This window comes from Phalangium opilio, unplaced genomic scaffold, assembly GCF_054372755.1.
Source record: "Phalangium opilio isolate 3A_F unplaced genomic scaffold, DU_Popi_V2 ptg000025l_1, whole genome shotgun sequence".
In the NCBI taxonomy this organism is placed as follows: domain Eukaryota; kingdom Metazoa; phylum Arthropoda; class Arachnida; order Opiliones; family Phalangiidae; genus Phalangium; species Phalangium opilio.
The window spans coordinates 3,203,142-3,220,139 of NW_028324156.1; the positions used below are offsets into that span (position 1 = coordinate 3,203,142).

The 16,998-nt window shown below is 37.6% G+C and overlaps 1 protein-coding gene across 2 annotated transcripts in view; it reads left to right on the forward strand.

The window, feature by feature from the left end:
* The window catches only part of LOC149691780 (uncharacterized), a 135,872-nt gene that overhangs the window by 63,909 nt on the left and 54,965 nt on the right, over positions 1-16,998 (forward strand). Inside the window, exon 4 of one of the 2 annotated variants that reach the window (XR_016383473.1) lies at positions 243-355. The exons of the other annotated variant lie outside the window; for it this stretch is intronic. The gene's annotated coding sequence lies outside the window, so the exon portion shown is untranslated. The remainder of the gene's footprint in view (positions 1-242; positions 356-16,998) is intronic. 2 annotated transcript variants of the gene reach the window in all.

Consider the following 16,998-nt stretch of genomic DNA (forward strand, 5'->3'; position numbering starts at 1 on the left):
AGGCATAATTATTTTCTATTTTGAAAAGTTAGGCATAATTTTTTTCTATTTTAAAAAGTTAGGCCTCAGATTAATCTTAGGTTAGGCCTAGTTTTTTTCTTCTTTTTTATAGCTAATCGTTAATATATTAACATAGGTTTTGAAAACTATGTTTATCAGATTGGCCAGGCGAACTCGGTTAATTTGAAAACTAAATAAACGTTTCTTTTTTTTTTTCATTATTTATTTACGATGGTAAAAAGTGAATGGTGGCGTTGTTTTGCACTTTCATAACAAATTACTGGACTGTACCGTGTAAACGCTAAGCCGGGCCGAGGAAACTGACCAACGGTTTGCCAAGCTCTTGACCAAAGCAGTAAGTCCTCTTGTTTTCATTTGTTACTAAAGCTTACCCCCCCCCTTTATTTCTATCCCTTTTTAACGACTTAAGTCATGTTTTCCACCACTGAGTTTCCGTGACTCTTTCGTTTTTTATCGATTTTGGGGACAAAATTTTGAAAACAACTGTCGCATAAATCTGTACCGTTTCACTTGACCCTAAGTCACCGAATGCACCTTACTTCGTTAAGCGTTCACTTTACCTTAGTTTTCAGTGTCAAATTAGATCGTTATGAATTAACGATTACCTGGTATCAGAAGTATATAATACTTCTATCGAGAGAAGTGTACCACAAAGCGGGGTAAGTGTAACGTCACTCTTCCCAACATCGGAACATTTAGAGCAAGGTTACTAAACCGAATCACATACACGATAAATAGTTCCCTCAAGCGTTTAAATATTTGGCAAGACGCGCTTGTGCATTTTTGTCCCACGTCAAGACGAGGTTTGTGGGATGATTGCTGGCGATTTAGTGCCAAACAACTATAGAATTCACCTTACGGTGCGATGCCCATTTGTAGTTTGATGAGCGGGTAAGCAAACTAAAAGGGTGAGCCTCTGAAGAATGACGTTACATAACTAAAGCATTAAGAGGATACAGAGTGTCATCCTTCTCCTATTATCCCCTTCTGCTGGTATGTACTTATTTATATGAACTCAAACGTTATTCCAGTACACGCCGTCAATGTAAGTTGCGTGAACCAAGAGGGGGGAGGGGGTATAAGAAACCTATGGGTCAGCGTGTCAAAATATCCTTGACCGTAGCTTGACCAATCGTAATGACGCGTTGTGTTTGCACTGTCGTCTTTGGGGCAAGCTCGGTCATTCTTGTTTTTCCCCATTCAGAAAAAAAAATTGAAAGACTGCGTTTCACGTAAATAGAATGACCCAGTGTTACTGTAATGACTTAATACGAAAATACCTTTGCTCTTTTCTGTTTGTTGAAAGTAGGCTTAGGTGTTGATTTAACTCGAGTGTATTCTTGCGTGTGCAAAAAAGATCAATATTTTTAAAGATAATGACTTAAGCCTAAATAATTTATTATAAAGCAGTTCACCGTAATATATTTGAAAGGTAGGCGCGAGATTTTTTACGCTTAGTGAAAAAGTGTAGGAACGAGATTTAGGTCTATTGAAAAGGTAGGCGCGAGATTTGGGTCTATTGCAAATGTAGGCGCGAGATTTGGGTCTATTGCAAATGTAGGCGCGAGATTTAGATCTATTGTAAATGCAGGCGCGAGATTTAGGTCTATTGTAAATGCAGGCGCGAGATTTGGGTCTATTGTAAATGCAGGCGCGAGATTTGGGTCTATTGTAAATGCAGGCGCGAGATTTGGGTCTATTGTAAATGCAGGCGCGAGATTTGGGTCTATTGTAAATGCAGGCGCGAGATTTGGGTCTATTGTAAATGCAGGCGCGAGATTTAGGCTTAGAATTTTATATATAGACTTGGCAATGTCAAAGTACTTTATATCCTGTACGTTTTTTCTTAGTTCATCCAAGTTTATTGATATTTAAACATTGATATCGTCAACGCAAAACGTTTTCGTAATTGTACGTTACCATAAATAGAAAAGGATGGAAAATTGCGCCATATTTAGATGAGGGGAGGACAGTTTGACTGATTATAATATAGTCACTGGCAAATGGGGTGTTTTGTAATTCTTATGATGATGTCGAAGATAGTTTTGAACTTCTTTCTCTATTTTTCCTCGGGCGCACGTATCACGTGGAGCAAGAAAAGGCGCGCTATGGGAGGGCCCACGCGACCAAAATTAACTATTCCCCATACCTAATACTTTTTAGGGCTATGACAATATGGTGATGACTGTCGGTAACATCCCGCCAAGTTCTTTATTATATCCTTAACGCATTGCTAATTAGAAAAATTGTCTTACAGCGTGAAGGAAACTTATTACTTTAAATGTTGAGTAATCGTTCTTTTCTTTCCCACTGTGCTTACTTGAAATCATTTGCAATTCTGTAAAAAAATCACTGGGGATTGGCTGGTTGTGGTATCTATTACCTGCTCATGCAGTTTCCAATTAAACTATGTAGTTTTAACGTTTAGTTAACGCCCTGTTCTGAACTCTTTCGAAAACCAGAGCTATTTAAGTGTTTCTGATTTTAGTAGTACCAATAAGTGATATCTAGTTTATTAGGGAGAAGGTTTAAGATGACCTTTGTATTCGCGCGCCAAAGTCCCAGTCCCCTTTTCAAAATACAAGGGGGGATGTAAAAGGAGGCCGTCGGGCTATTTCGCCTCTCCTCAGTCGAAAATACGTAATTTTCGTCATTTGCGTCGCACTGACGTGAGTTTTCAAGAACGAATGAGATGCTGGTTGTAATTTAAAGGCGTGCATTAACTCCGGACCTACGTTTGGACTGGAGATAAAGATGCTGGAAATATGGCGATTTTATTAAACCTTCTCCCTAGTAAACTAGATATCGCTTCTTGATAGTACTTACACTTCTGCTAGATAAAGGTTCAATAATGCTTTATTAGATTGAAGATGATTGGAAGCTGATACGTCTTACTACACATGTTTGATTATTTTCTTTTGTTTAAGGGGACAATCAATGTTAGGGTAGCCCATATCATATCTCCGTAACTTAATGTTTTTAGTGACCCCCGTGTTCTTTTACATGAACTTTCCGTACACTCATTTTGATCCAAGGAACAGTACACACACCCGTTTAATTTATGGCGCAGACTCATAATTAAAAATTTATGCAAAATTCTTGGAAACTAAAATATTATAATTGTGAAGCTCTGAATATTAATTTATAAAAAATGAAAGAAATATCGTAATAGATGGGTTTAAACTCATAGATTAAAAAAGAAAAATAATTTAATAAAGTTTTCCATTAAATTTTACCACAGAGTAATTATAATGGAGTTGGAATGAAACTATCCTTAAAGTGCATTACATTGCAACTAAATCTCCTATAATTCTACTCCATGGTGGTAAATTTCTCGCAGCCATTTAAAAAAAAACGTCATGAATTAAAAGACTAAAGTATTTTAATTCCAGTTCAGTTTCCAAGAATTGTCGATATTTTCTGCAAAATTTTTTCTTTGGGGATGAAGCTCGGGGCTGCACTCTGCTAAAGATGGGTTTGGAATAATCCGAAAATTCGGGACAAAGATCGAGCTAGGGGATGAAGTTTGGGATGGTGGAAGATGCTGCGGGACTTTGAGAGAAAGACTGACTTTTATGAGCATGCGCTAAATAGTGCAGACTGAATTCTAGGAAATGTTTTCATCTCCGAAAGATTTCCTCTCCCGTCTCCTCTTCCACCATCTCGCTCTTCCACCTATTTGCTCCGTCTCTCACTCTTTTCCAATATCATCCTCATCCTCATGTATGAAGATTAAAAACTTTTTCATAGAAATATTTAATAAAATTCGCGTTTAGGTTTTTTTTTTTACTCACTCCTTTTTAAAGAAACCTTTAGTGGATTCGTGTATCAGAATATCACCGTTTCCAGCAATTGCTAAAAGCTTTTAGTCATATTTTTGTAAACCTTTTAGGGGTTCTTGTCTTACTTGTTTGTTTGGACGCCTAGATCACACCCAAAATGTTTCAGTGTACTATATACTGGAATTGAATTATTATAGCTAAAGATCAGATTATATGAATGGATAATTGGGTATGATGAAAGGGTTTGAATCGAGAAAATAAGGATTAGCATATATAATTATTTGAGAAATTTAAATTTTGCGAAACATCGAGGACGCTACACTTTACTTGGCTATCAGCAATCTGACCTCCGATTGAACAAGCCTTACCTAACATAATCTAAACTTAACATACTATAAACATAAGTTTATAAGATATGTTCCATCCATAAGTTTGACATTACCCATACTTGGTAATGCTAGAGACTTACAGCTCGAGCAGAACGACAAGCGGTTAGTTTTGCAGGACTTCCATCTTCCTATTTAGTCTGCATTACTAAGCCTTTGACAGCGCCTTGCAGGCGTCGTCGCTTTAATAGAGTAATGTCAGTTCTACGTATGCAAACGTCACACCCTTCTATCTCTTAGCTCAGTGTCATCCCCCCTTACAAAAGCGCGCCTAGAGGGAGGGATACACCGTCTACTCCCCTCTCTACCGACACTACTCTATTACCTTGAATCTATGACCTACGTTGTCACTTCATGACAAGCTCCAGTTTGTAATCAGTGACAAACTTATGGTGAACATACCTTATGAACTTATGGTTATATAAATAATCTGTCAGGTTGCCGCCATATACCCAATTTCTTAAACTCTAATACTGTTTTTTTTTTTTTGAGATATATAAGTAGATAGCCGGGAGATTATTCTTGGAATTGTACATTACATATTTAAATTAAAGTAACAGGCGGCTCCATCGCCACCCCTAGCATGCTGGCTAACCTTCTGAACACGAATTTTACCTTGCCAAAGGCAGGAACCAATCAGACCTAATGCACGAGGTTCCATTGGTTCCTGCCTTTGGCTTAGCTAGCCTTTACCAAGCTTAGCCACTGTGTAGTAGAAAAGTCATCTTTATGGGGCACCAACGGAGCCGCCCTTTGCTTTAAGTTATAGCAAGAAGTTATATCAGTATCTCAGAGAGAAGGTATAAGATGCCTTTGTATTCGCGCGCCATAGTCCCAGTCCCCCTTTCAAAATACAAGGGGGGACGTAAAAGGAGGCGCCGGGCTATTTCGCCTCTCCTCAGTCGGAAAATATGACTGTAATTTTCGTCACTCGCGTCGTCGCGCTGACGTGAGTTTTCAAGAACCAATGAGATGCTGGTTGTCATTTAGAGGCGGCGGGGATTAACTCCGGACCTACGTTTGGACTGGAGATAAAGCTGCTGGAAATCTGGCGAATTTATATCTTCTCCCTAGTAAACCAGATATAACTTCTTGGTTGTAGCTTAAAATTTATAGTATTTTGGATTTTTTTAGGATGCACTCTAATTCAAGATTTAAAATTTAAAATTTATTTTCGATGGAAAATGTTGCACCTCCATATATGAAGCTATTGGTATACAGGGTGTTCCTGAAAAGTCAGTCAGAAATTTGGGGCGATTGCGAGTCGAAAATGTAGTTTCTATGACATTTTGGCCCTATGGGCCACCGTTTGGACTGTGTTTTACGGATTACCCCTTAACTAAATTAGCATTCAATCATTCTCGTTCAGTTTCTTAAATAAATTTAAGGGCATCCGTAAAACACTAGCTCTAGTGATCATTACTTGTTTATCGGTGACCACTTGAGATCAAAATGGAGATAGAAGTTACATTTTTCGACTGGAAGTCGTTTGTGATAGACCTTTCAGAAACATGCTGTATTTATTTCGTGTCTTTAACATAATCCAACCTCAGACAAAGTCGATTATACCCTCTTGTGACATTCTCTTATTATTATATCCATCCTATTTTTATGCATAGTGTTTCTTAGGTTTCACAATAATGGCGACTGCACGGCACTAGACTCTCTATCAAGGCAATATAATCCCACCACCTGATTTATTTTATCGTAGGATTGGACATTAATGGCGTCATATCACGAAATTCCGTATCTCCCTCTTACGAAATCATTAGTTACAGACGAAAGCAGAGTAATTTACTTGGTACTGCTTCGTCTGTAAAAATAAACCACCCCAATTTAAAAAGGAAACTGAAGAAAAAAAAGCTAATTTCGAAATCCCATGTGGTAATGTCCGACCCCCACTTTCCACTGCACCAACTTCGTAATAACGGTTTCCGTTTGTTAGCGTGGGTGCAGCCCGTGCAGTGCAGTAACGGGGGTTCAGTGCAGGGAGACCCACGCGTTCGTGCAATGTGCGCATTGATCCGTAAAGGGAAGGTTAATGCCCTTTTTTTCCCACAAACACGACTGTTTTCGAAGATTTCCAAGGACGTAACTTGAAAAATAATTTTGTACATTTATTTCTCTTATGTCATCATTTATGCAGCGTCGTCTGCTTAATTGAATTTTCATTTCATTGGTCTATTGACCCTATTTCAATTTCGAGAATAGACAAAAGGTAATGGAGATTATTGAGATATTTTACACAGCCATATTGGTGGGTTCAACGCAGAAGGTGAGCTGAAATCCATCAATATGGAAGCCAGAACAGTTTTAAGACTATGGAAGGTGTGTCAACTGAAATCTCTCTAATTACCAAAGTATTTGGCGCCAAAAACGTAGTATCTCTCAAGTTTTTTTTTGCGCCAAAAAGAATTGCACGCGCTTTTCAAATTTTACTTTCAAATAAGGCTTAGCACTCGGCCAACTGAAATCTCTCTATTACCAAAATGTTTGGGGCTAAAAACGTAGTATCTCTCAAGTTTTGGCGCCAAAAAGAATCGCACAGTCTTTTAAATTAGGCTTAGGTACAAATGTGCAATTGCAGAACCAGAACCTCTATAATGCTAGACATTTTCGTATAAATTTCTTAAACTGTGCAAATGTAAGCGGCGAAATCTGGGAAAACTTGCCTAATTGGTAGGTAGCGAATATTGGAGCAACATCCCCTTAAATTTTCTAACCCAGGCCACGTCGGTCGCTTCGAGGGAATTTTCCCTCTTGGCTTAAGGCTATGCAGTTTTGATGTAAACAAGTGCACTGCGCGTGAGCACCACACTCCACTGACGTATTTCGTCATACCCCATTTTGTTCAACTACTGTACGACGGATTACGAATAAAAATGGGGGTTTGCTAAAAAAAAAGATTATGCCGTTAAAAGTAAAAGTATAGTAACTACAAAGTTTTTAAAGATCAAGTTGTACTACACTTTGGCTTTAAAAGCAAACATTTACCTTTCCATAAGGAGGGAGAGAAAGAGAGGGGGGTGACACTCCTTTTTTGACCCATAAGTGTTATTATTATCTTGCACAAATCTTTCATGGTATAATGAACGCGATATGCAGTTGTTTGTGTAGTACTTCGTTTTCTTTTTGTTGTAAGACAAGAAGCATTCCGTTTACGTAATATTAGATCTACGTGTTTTGGCAAAACTCTGTAAACCAATATAAGAATGCATACAGATAATTGGAGTCATTGCGCCACCAAATCCTCCACGTTAATTTTTATATAGTGGGCCGGGCTAACTGTAATTTCATTGGTTGGTAGACACGTATTGCAAGCTTCAACGGGCATCGAGATATATTATTCGCACTAGGTAAAATTCGTCAACCATAATGATAGGTCTAGCTCTTGCCACAAAATCCGCCTAGGTACGTTGAGTGAAAATGGATGTAGCACAATGATTCCTAGTGGCTGTATGCATTCCTGACTGCATTCTTCACATACACACAAACTACTGCTAGTGAATCTACGTAGGTAAAACGATTGTAGATTAAAATTATAGTTAAAAGTTGTTTGTTCAATTTGTATTAGCCATTAAACTGGACATTAGGCGGATGACTACGTAATGTTTGAGGTCATATTGATCATAAAAGCAGGACTCTAAAACAGCGCGTGAACGGACATTTATTTATCAAGTTTAATCACGTTGTTTACGATTTAGAACTTAGTCTACTTAGAACTTTGAGAAAGAGTAAAAGATCGATATTTAATTGATCGAGAAGTTCATGAATTTTTTGCGACTATCGATTTTGAAATTATTCCGATGTATTGTTTACCAAGTAACGGTTTTCTTTATTTTCTTGTTTCAAATTCAAACGGTCATAAAATATTTTATGAAGAGTATTTAAACCTCAATTTTTTTTCTTTTTATTTTCGATTTTAAAAATTAACTTTGAGATATTAAAGGTCACGGGAGGTCATCAAAGTGTTCGAATACGTGTTTAGTCTGCTACTATGAACTTTCTCGTGACGTCACACCCTCCTATATCTTACTTCGGTTTTGGCGGCCAAATTGGAAGTCGTCAGCTCAGGCCATACAATTTAGTCTATACCAATATTGACGTCACGTTCACGTAGCTCCTCCCCTCTCAGTACCACTCTGTTTTAATTAGGCTTAGCTTAAATTACTTTCCTTATCGATATCGTACGCACAAGTGTTGCCAGTCATTTGTGACTCGTGCAATTCAAAATGCTATGTACAACAACAGATTGAAAATCTTGTAGAATTCTGTGTTCGATTCAGTGGTTGATCATTCAGTTCCAAACCTGAATGATGCAGGAGATGCTCTAATAACAAATTACTGGAGTGGCAACCCTGAAGCGCATGCGCAGTTAATGTTAAGAAACGGGTAAGGGGAGGAAATTTCTCTATCTCCCCCCCCCTTTATTCCATGCACACTACTCCCTTTAAAGTTTCCTAAGTATTTGGTTTAATCTGACTTCAAAAAAGAAACGAAATTATTTCTTCTATAGGTAAACATACTTATTATTAACTATTCCGTTTCATTTTCTTACTTTGCAACTTCAAACTAGTTCGTAATTATGTTGAATTTTAATAGGATATTAATTTTTCTCAACGAAAGAGAGACAGGGAGAGAGAGAAAGAGGAACAAGAGGAGATGTTAGTCTTTAATGTATGAGGCTCTTTCCGAGAATTCTAAATACCGTAAACAGTTTAAGTCTTTGAGCTCCTGAGGAGATGGAGGAGTGAAAGGCTTCGATAAAAATATGGTTTCCATGACAACGGAATCCTTCCTTATCCAGACTCACGTTCGTTTAATTATCGTTTTTTTTCTCCTTACTATTTATTTTTTTTGTTCAAGATTTCTTCCTTGAAATTTTTGCTCCATATATAAGTTTATAAGTGATATGTTCCTTCCATAAGTATGACACTTCCTATACAAGTTCGTAATGTTAGAGACTTACAGCTCGAGCTAGTTCTAGTAGAACGACAAGCGAGAATTAAAGTACTACACTCGGTTAATTAGTTTTGCAGGATTTCCATCTTCCCATTTAGTCTGCATTACTAAGCCTTTGACAGCGCTAAAACCAGGCGTCGCTTTAGCTCGAATCTATGACCTACCTCACTCACTTCGTGACAAGCTCCAGTTTGTAACCAGTGACAAACTTATGAAAGGAACATATCTTATGAACGTATGTATAATATCTTAACAAGATGGTCCCGGCCAGATTAGAGCCACATCCTTTGTAATGTATCGTAAGTTACTTGTTAAAATGATTAGCCGTAAGCCCGTAACCCTACCCAGACGCGACCCTTAAATCCCAATCCCTATTAAAATCACAAATTAACGAAAATTATCATTAGTGAATAAATAGCCCCTTGACGCCCTACTTTGTAAAAGTACTAAAATTATTAATGAAAAAAATATCACCTTAACACACCCTTTAAAGAGACGAACAAAAAAAATGTTACATCTTCAGCATCAACATCTTCTTCAGACCAAGTCAAACTAATAGCCCATCGTTAGATCAAACGATACCGAGTTAAAACATTTTTCTCTAAATCTCTTTATAAGAATATTTGGAACAAAACCAAGAAATTGAATTTTCCTTAAGGTTATTTTTTCTTCCCAATACCAAAATGGTAATTCCCTTATTAAAATATTAGATTTATATTTAAGTTGGATACTTAGTTGTTATTTATGAAGGATTTTACACTGTAGCAATTTAAGCGACAAACTTTAATAATCCAATTTGCATTAATACCAATTCGTCTACTTTTACCCTATACCTATGAACATTATTTATAATCTTTCAAATTTAAACTTAATCAAATAGAAAATAAATATCTTATAAGTAACTTTTTTACGAGGTAAGTTTTAAAGGGACGCTAAAGACGGCATGCAGAGACGAGTGAGTAAAAATTATTTGAAATATACGTCAGAGGCACCCCCAAGGGGCTAATCACTGTCAATGTTCCTGTACATCGATTACAAATTAAAAGTAATCATTTTAGCACTGTCAAGGGTAGGGCTTTAAACTACGCGTAATTAATTTAGTATAGTCAAAGATACAGCGGTGTACACCAATTACATTGAGTGACCAGCCCCTCGGAGGCACCACGTCATTATGGAGAGGCGTGGTTCAAAGAAACTGCGTTCATTTATTTTCTCGCTAAAACAAGAAATAGGTGTCTAGTCCTACTCCATATAACGGAGTCTTTGTATCTCTTCGTAGTCACGTGGTGCCTATGACGTACACCCGATTACATTGCGTGACCAGCCCCTCGGAGGCACTACGTCATTATGGAGAGGCGTGGTTCAAAGAAACTGCGTTCGTTTATTTTCTCGCTAAAACAAGAAATAGGTGTCCAGTCCTAACTACTCCAAATAACGGAGTCTTTGTATCTCTTCGTAGTCACGTGGTGCCTATGACGTACACCCGATTACATTGAGTGATCAGCCCCTCGGAGGCACCACGTGACCAAGGAGAGGCGTGGTTTAATGAAACTGCGTTCGTTTATTTTCTCGCTAGAACAAGAAATGGGTATAGCTACTCCATATAACGGAGTCTTTGTATCTCTTCTTAGTCACGTGCTTGTTTGTGACTAAGAAGAGATACACCCACCGCAACCTTCTTTAGAGTCCCTTTAAAATGAATCGTATTTCTCGCGGGCTAAGATAAGATTTCATTAAATCTACAGACATCAATGACCCCGCTTAGTAATGTTGTTTACACGAATTTCTCCACACGAGGAGTTGTTTACATATTGCTGTTTTAATTGTTATTCTAATTTTATTGGCGAGGGCGACTCTCTACCCAGCATTATAATATGACGTGTTAGCAGCATCAGTTAGGAACAAAGAGAGAGAGAGAGCCCTTTTAGGCTGACTTCCGGGGCCTAACTCGGCTGGAGACGCATCCTGTGTACCTGTGTCTGCTTCAACACGTGCCGATGAAAGTATAAATAAGTTTTGAACTTTTAATATAGGATGTTACCTCTTATTACTCATGGGGACATCCGATACACGTGTTACAATAAACCCCTTTCACAAACCCAAGGTGACTTAAGAAGATGTATATTAAGTAGTCGATTATCGATTATGTGTTTATAGATATTTATAGGAGGAGAGACGTGTGTACCTGTTGCGTTCATAATTGGTTAGGCTTGAATGATTGGAAATTAATTTTCTAAATGCGGAAATGGGAAAATGTGCGGAGATGATAACGTGCGGATCGATTCATTTTATTAATGTTAGTGATGGGCCTTAACCGATATTATATCGGTATCTGTGACCGATTTGGTATTTTAACCGATTAATCGGGTTCGAGCTTGATTTACCGATTTTTACCTTTTAATAGGTTGTAGGTTAATTTATTGGTTTATCAGTTGATAATCGGTAAAATCGGTTGATGATTAGTTAGAATCAGAAAAACTCGGTTGTTGATCGGTTAGAAATATCGGTTGTTGATCGGTTAGAAATGGTCTATATCGGTTGATAATCGGTTAGAAATGGTCTATTTCAGGTTATAATCTGTTGATTTCGTGTTAGAATCGGTTTATATCGGTTGATAAACGATTATAATTGGTCAATATCTGGTTAGAATCGGTTTATATCGGTTGATAAGCGGTTATAATCGGTCAATATCGGGTTAGAATCGGTTTATATCGGTTGATAAGCGGTTATAATCGGTCAATATCGGGTTAGAATCGGTTTATATCGGTTGATAAGCGGTTATAATCGGTCGATATCGGGTTAGAATCGGTTTATATCGGTTGATAAGCGGTTATAATCGGTTTATATCGGTTGATAAGCGGTTATAATCGGTCGATATCGGGTTAGAATCGGTTTATATCGGTTGATAATCGGTTCTAATCGGGCTACAATCGGTCGATCAGTTTCATTGAGAGTAATAATCGCTTAAAATTGTTATTTATGTAATACACTCTCATCGAACTAACAGATATTTAACCAGCTATCTTCAGAAACGTTAACTCATTTTGACATTTGGTTAAATTAATTTTATTCCTCAAGAAAGTTTAGGTTTTTGAAGAATATTAGTACTTTGCACCGTTAGATTAGGTTAAAGGTAAAAACGATTTCGATAAACTGAAAAACGGAAAAAAAAATCGATAAAATCCATTTAATAATAAAATATTCGATCATTTTCGACAAAAAAAAATCGACTCAAACCAGCTACTTTAACCTCGTGCGTTGTAGAATCTTTCGGGCCGTGATTAAAATTTGACCTTGAATCTTAACGCGTCCAGTAATATTGTTTTCGAACCCTAACGTATATAGCGTGATGCGCGTAATAGTTACAAAGCTTTACATAATGCGCCGATTTATATGTGGTATAATATTGAAACCTTTCCTCTAAAAATCGACTTACGCAAAAATAACCTTCATTTGAATTATTCATATACGGTTTTTGTCCTGTATAATGACTTAACGTTCTATTCTTCGGTAATAATAATAAAAAAACAAATACTTCAAAAAGCAAAAAAGTAAAAAATAAATTGTTTACAATCTCGAGTTTTCTGAACCACGAGGATGGCGGCGTAATTTAAGACGGTTGTTAAGTCCATCTTTTAAATTAATTTCCTCTACAGGTATATTTAAACGGAAAGTAAAGAAAAGATTAAACTACAAAGTAAATTAAAGGAAAAGAACACGGTACTATACATTATACCTTAAAAAGAACTGCCTTATCTAAATATAAAAGGGAAAAAAATAAATCATCTCTTATTACAAAATAATTAGTATTTAGTTAATTAGTTGAACCCATATTCCGTGCGAGTTCTGGCTAGCAGAAACCTCTAAACATGTCTATTTTTAAGACCAAATAAATGCTCATTTCTTTAAATAAGAGGTAATTTGTTTACTTAAATACTTTACCTTTTTATATTTAGAAAAAGCTAGCCGTTCTTTTAAGGTATATTGTTATGTATCCTGAACTATTCCTTTAAATTAAAGTTATTTAAATCTATGAAATCGTTTGGCTAGTTTGAAGAAAACAATTGTTTATAGAGACAACAGGTCTGCGTCAAGACTAGCGAGAGACGTTAGGGGTAAGCCACTTCGCGCTGCCTTTAACATTGGATTAAGCTTAAAATGTTTTCAACACCCGAGTTTCAAGGCCCATTCAGACTAAAGTTTTACATTCCCGTCGTTTGCGTTGTACGTACGTTCATTTCCCTGTTCAGACGCCAGAGCAAACGACTTAAAACAAAAACTTTCGTATATGCCTAGACTTTTGAATATCAAAATAGCCAAACATCCAAAATTAATGAAAAATACCGCGCCAATAATCCTCTAAAACTTTTCATATATCGTCTGCTAAAGCGTAGTAGCTCACTCGATCACGCGTCAGTCAAGGCGTGGTCGAGTGGGCTATGGCTAAAGAAAAGGCGCTAACGAGCTTGTGCCATCTCGACACTCATTGAAAACTAGTTTTCAAACTAAACCCGGCAGTGAATCATTTGCGTATAGTCGTTTGTTGACACGTGGTCTAATTAAGTGAACAAAGCGCATTTCACCGACGTGCGTGAACGTAAGATTTTAATCTAGTCTGAACGAGCCTTAAAGAGTGTTTGACCCCTTGGTTAGAGAACTAGTAGGTCTTCGTGCCATCGTAACTCGAGTGTAGTAACAATCGAAGCGACTTTGAGATCCCCTTACGAGCTATTATAATCCACGCTTTTCTCCTTCGCGTACTCGTGCAGCCGACGACAAGTTACAGCAGCTTCCTCGTGCCGATCACTTTTCCACGTGCCACGAGATCACGTGGAAAATCGGGGTCTCCTTCTTACCAGGAAAAATCCAACGAGAAAATCCACCGTCTCCCTTCCCTAGACTCCCATATACAGGGTAGATAAGTTAAAACTTTAATATCTGGCAACCACCCCTAGATATTGTGCGACTTAAACCTTGGTGGTGTTATGCGGGTATAATTTCAACTTAGGGGATTTAGGCCTAAAAGAGCTAGTAGCGAAATGAAACCAAATGAACCAAAGTAGTTGGTCACCGGACTGTGTTCGTAACCCTTCAAGACATGAAACATTATAATTTGTGTTGCAATATACGGAACAGAATTGAACTGATCCCATCTTAATTCGTGTTGTAGCGCCTACTTACTCATTTACTAAGTAGATAGTTTTGGTAAGGCGTCTTTTAGCGCCTGTAAATATATAAATAGACCGTTTCGACGCTAAAAAAGGGTAGGTAACCCTTTGTATCGGGACATACAAGGGGGTTGATACAATGCCTTCTCTGCGCACTCTCATGGTACAAAGAGACTACAGCGCAGGCGAAAAAGATCGAGATGGAAGGCAAAGTTTTACCCTCATGTCTTTCCCTCTTAGTTACATAGAAATGGTCTATTGTCAGCCGGTTTAAAGAGTTAAGTATCTCGACTGGTCAGCGATAACACCCTGTACGCTTGGGTGACTCGCTCCGTTAGATACCTATCCTCAGCAACTCCTGGAGCTGAACCTTTTTCCCGCGCAAAATATCTTGCTATGGCACGTGTATCGAAAAATGGGATAAGTTGGTGAGGGAAGAACGTTGTTTTTAGCATAAAAACTCGTCCCTCTCAAACAAGAGTACGTTAAAAAGGGAGTAAGTGATCGGTTTCGTCCTTGGATTTACCTGGCTTAAAAAACCGGCATGAAGATTCGTCGCATTTTACCGGAGTTTGTAGAGAGATGGATGAAGTTAAAAAGATAAGATCAGCTGAATAGAAAAAGTTTATAAATCGTTGTTTTTACCCTTTTCTAGTCATGTTATACAGTCGATCTTAAATTTATGCACGGGGGGATGGGGATGGGGGCTATGTCAAAATGTTGTAACTGAATAAATTAGATTCTCTACAGATTAAATATATATTTATGTAAGTACCAAAGCTTTTATGAACGATGACTGCTGTAAAATTCAACCATTTCGACCAGGAAATCATAGAAAAGAAACAGGGAATTCTAGAGGCTTTGCGATGGTACTTGGAGATGTAGGAGGGGCTTGTTTCGTATCACCAAGCATCGTGAGTTTAGTATTCTAGAGTACACGCCCATATCCCCATCAAGAAGTGATATCTAGTTTATTAGAGAGAAGGTATAAGATGCCTAAGTATTCGTGCGCCAAAGTCCCAGTCCCCCTTTCAAAATACAAGGAGGGACGTAAAAGGAGGCCGGGCTATTTCGTCTCTCCTCAGTCGGAAAATATGACTGTATTTTTCATCATTCGCGTAGACGCTCTGACGTGAGTTTTCAAGAACCAATGAGATGCTGGTTGTGCTTAAGAGGAGGGAATTAACTCTGGACCTACGTTTGGACTGGAGATAAAGCTGCTGGAAATGTGGCGAATTTATACCTCTCCCCTAATAAACTAGATATCACTTCTTGCCCTATCATTATAGAGAGCTTTCAGATGGGATAGTAGTACGTCACACCCTCCCAAGTCTTACAGCTGCTGTTCTGGTAGCCATATTGGGTGGTCTTATCTTCATTCCCGCGCTTCAAACCCACCAATATGGTAGCGTAAATTATGTCACGAGGCTCAACTCCTCCTCCAACTGAAAGCTCTCTATTACCAGGAATGCATACATCTAATAGGAATAATTTTACCCCCATATCTCCAATTTTAATTTCTATGCGGGTTTTGTGGGCCGGTCTAACTTCTAACTGTGATTTCATTGGTTGGTAGAAACGCGAGGTCAAGCGCACGCTGCTAGATATTATTCGCGAGGTTCCCTCTATCTTGGGACCGAAATAACCCTTTCTTATATAAATAAATTTATGAGTTCTCAATTATGGCTCAAGGAAATTTCTTTCTATTGTTAGCTTATAGGATGGTATTATGCTAATTTCAGAAAAAGTTATGTTACATTGTTTTTATTATTTTGTCATATTGAAATCAAATACATATATTATATGCCCGAAAAAACGGTTGTTACCCAATAGGGGGTGATATTTTCTTAAGATGTAAAAATTCCCCCGGGGAGACCACTTGGACCAGAATGTTTTTCAAAAAAGTGCATTACTTGAAGTGGAAATAAAGTATTTACAGACTTTAATTGGGGGTTTTATACTTGGAGTATTTCCATAAGTTTATAAGTTATATGTTCCATAAGTATGACACTTCCTGTACTTCCTAATGCTACCAAGAAGTGATATCTAGTTTATTAGGGAGAAGTTATAAGATGCCTAAGTATTCGCGCGCCATAGTCCCAGTCCCCCTTTCAAAATACAAGGAAGGACGTAAAAGGAGCCCGGAAAATACGTAATTTTGTACTCATTCGCGTCGCGCTGACGTGAGTTTTCAAGAACCAATGAGATGATGGTTGTAATTTAGAGGCGGCGGGGATTAACTCCGGACCTACGTTTGGACTGGAGATAAAAGCTGGAAATGTGTTCTCCCTAATAAACTAGATATCACTTCTTGACTTTACCTTCTAGTTATGAACGTCTAATAATATAGTTATCAAGTTGAATAAACTAAAACCAAAATTTTCTGCTATCTCTAGGTAAATCAAGATTAATAATTTTTGGGGATGGAATTTTTTTTTTTGAGTGAATTGTCTTGGGTCCGTTTGACATGTCGTGCAGCTTTATACAGTACCCTCTTTTTTAAAAAAAAATATATTTTTATCAATTTTTATAACCCGAAATGGAATACTTTCTTTTCGTTTCCACAAAAAAAAAATATGTTTCTGCATAAAATGTTTTTATAAGAATTTTTCTGTTTGATCACCGATAACTGGGGTATTTTTAATTTGATCGATGTTGTAATTCGGTCGAACAGGATGC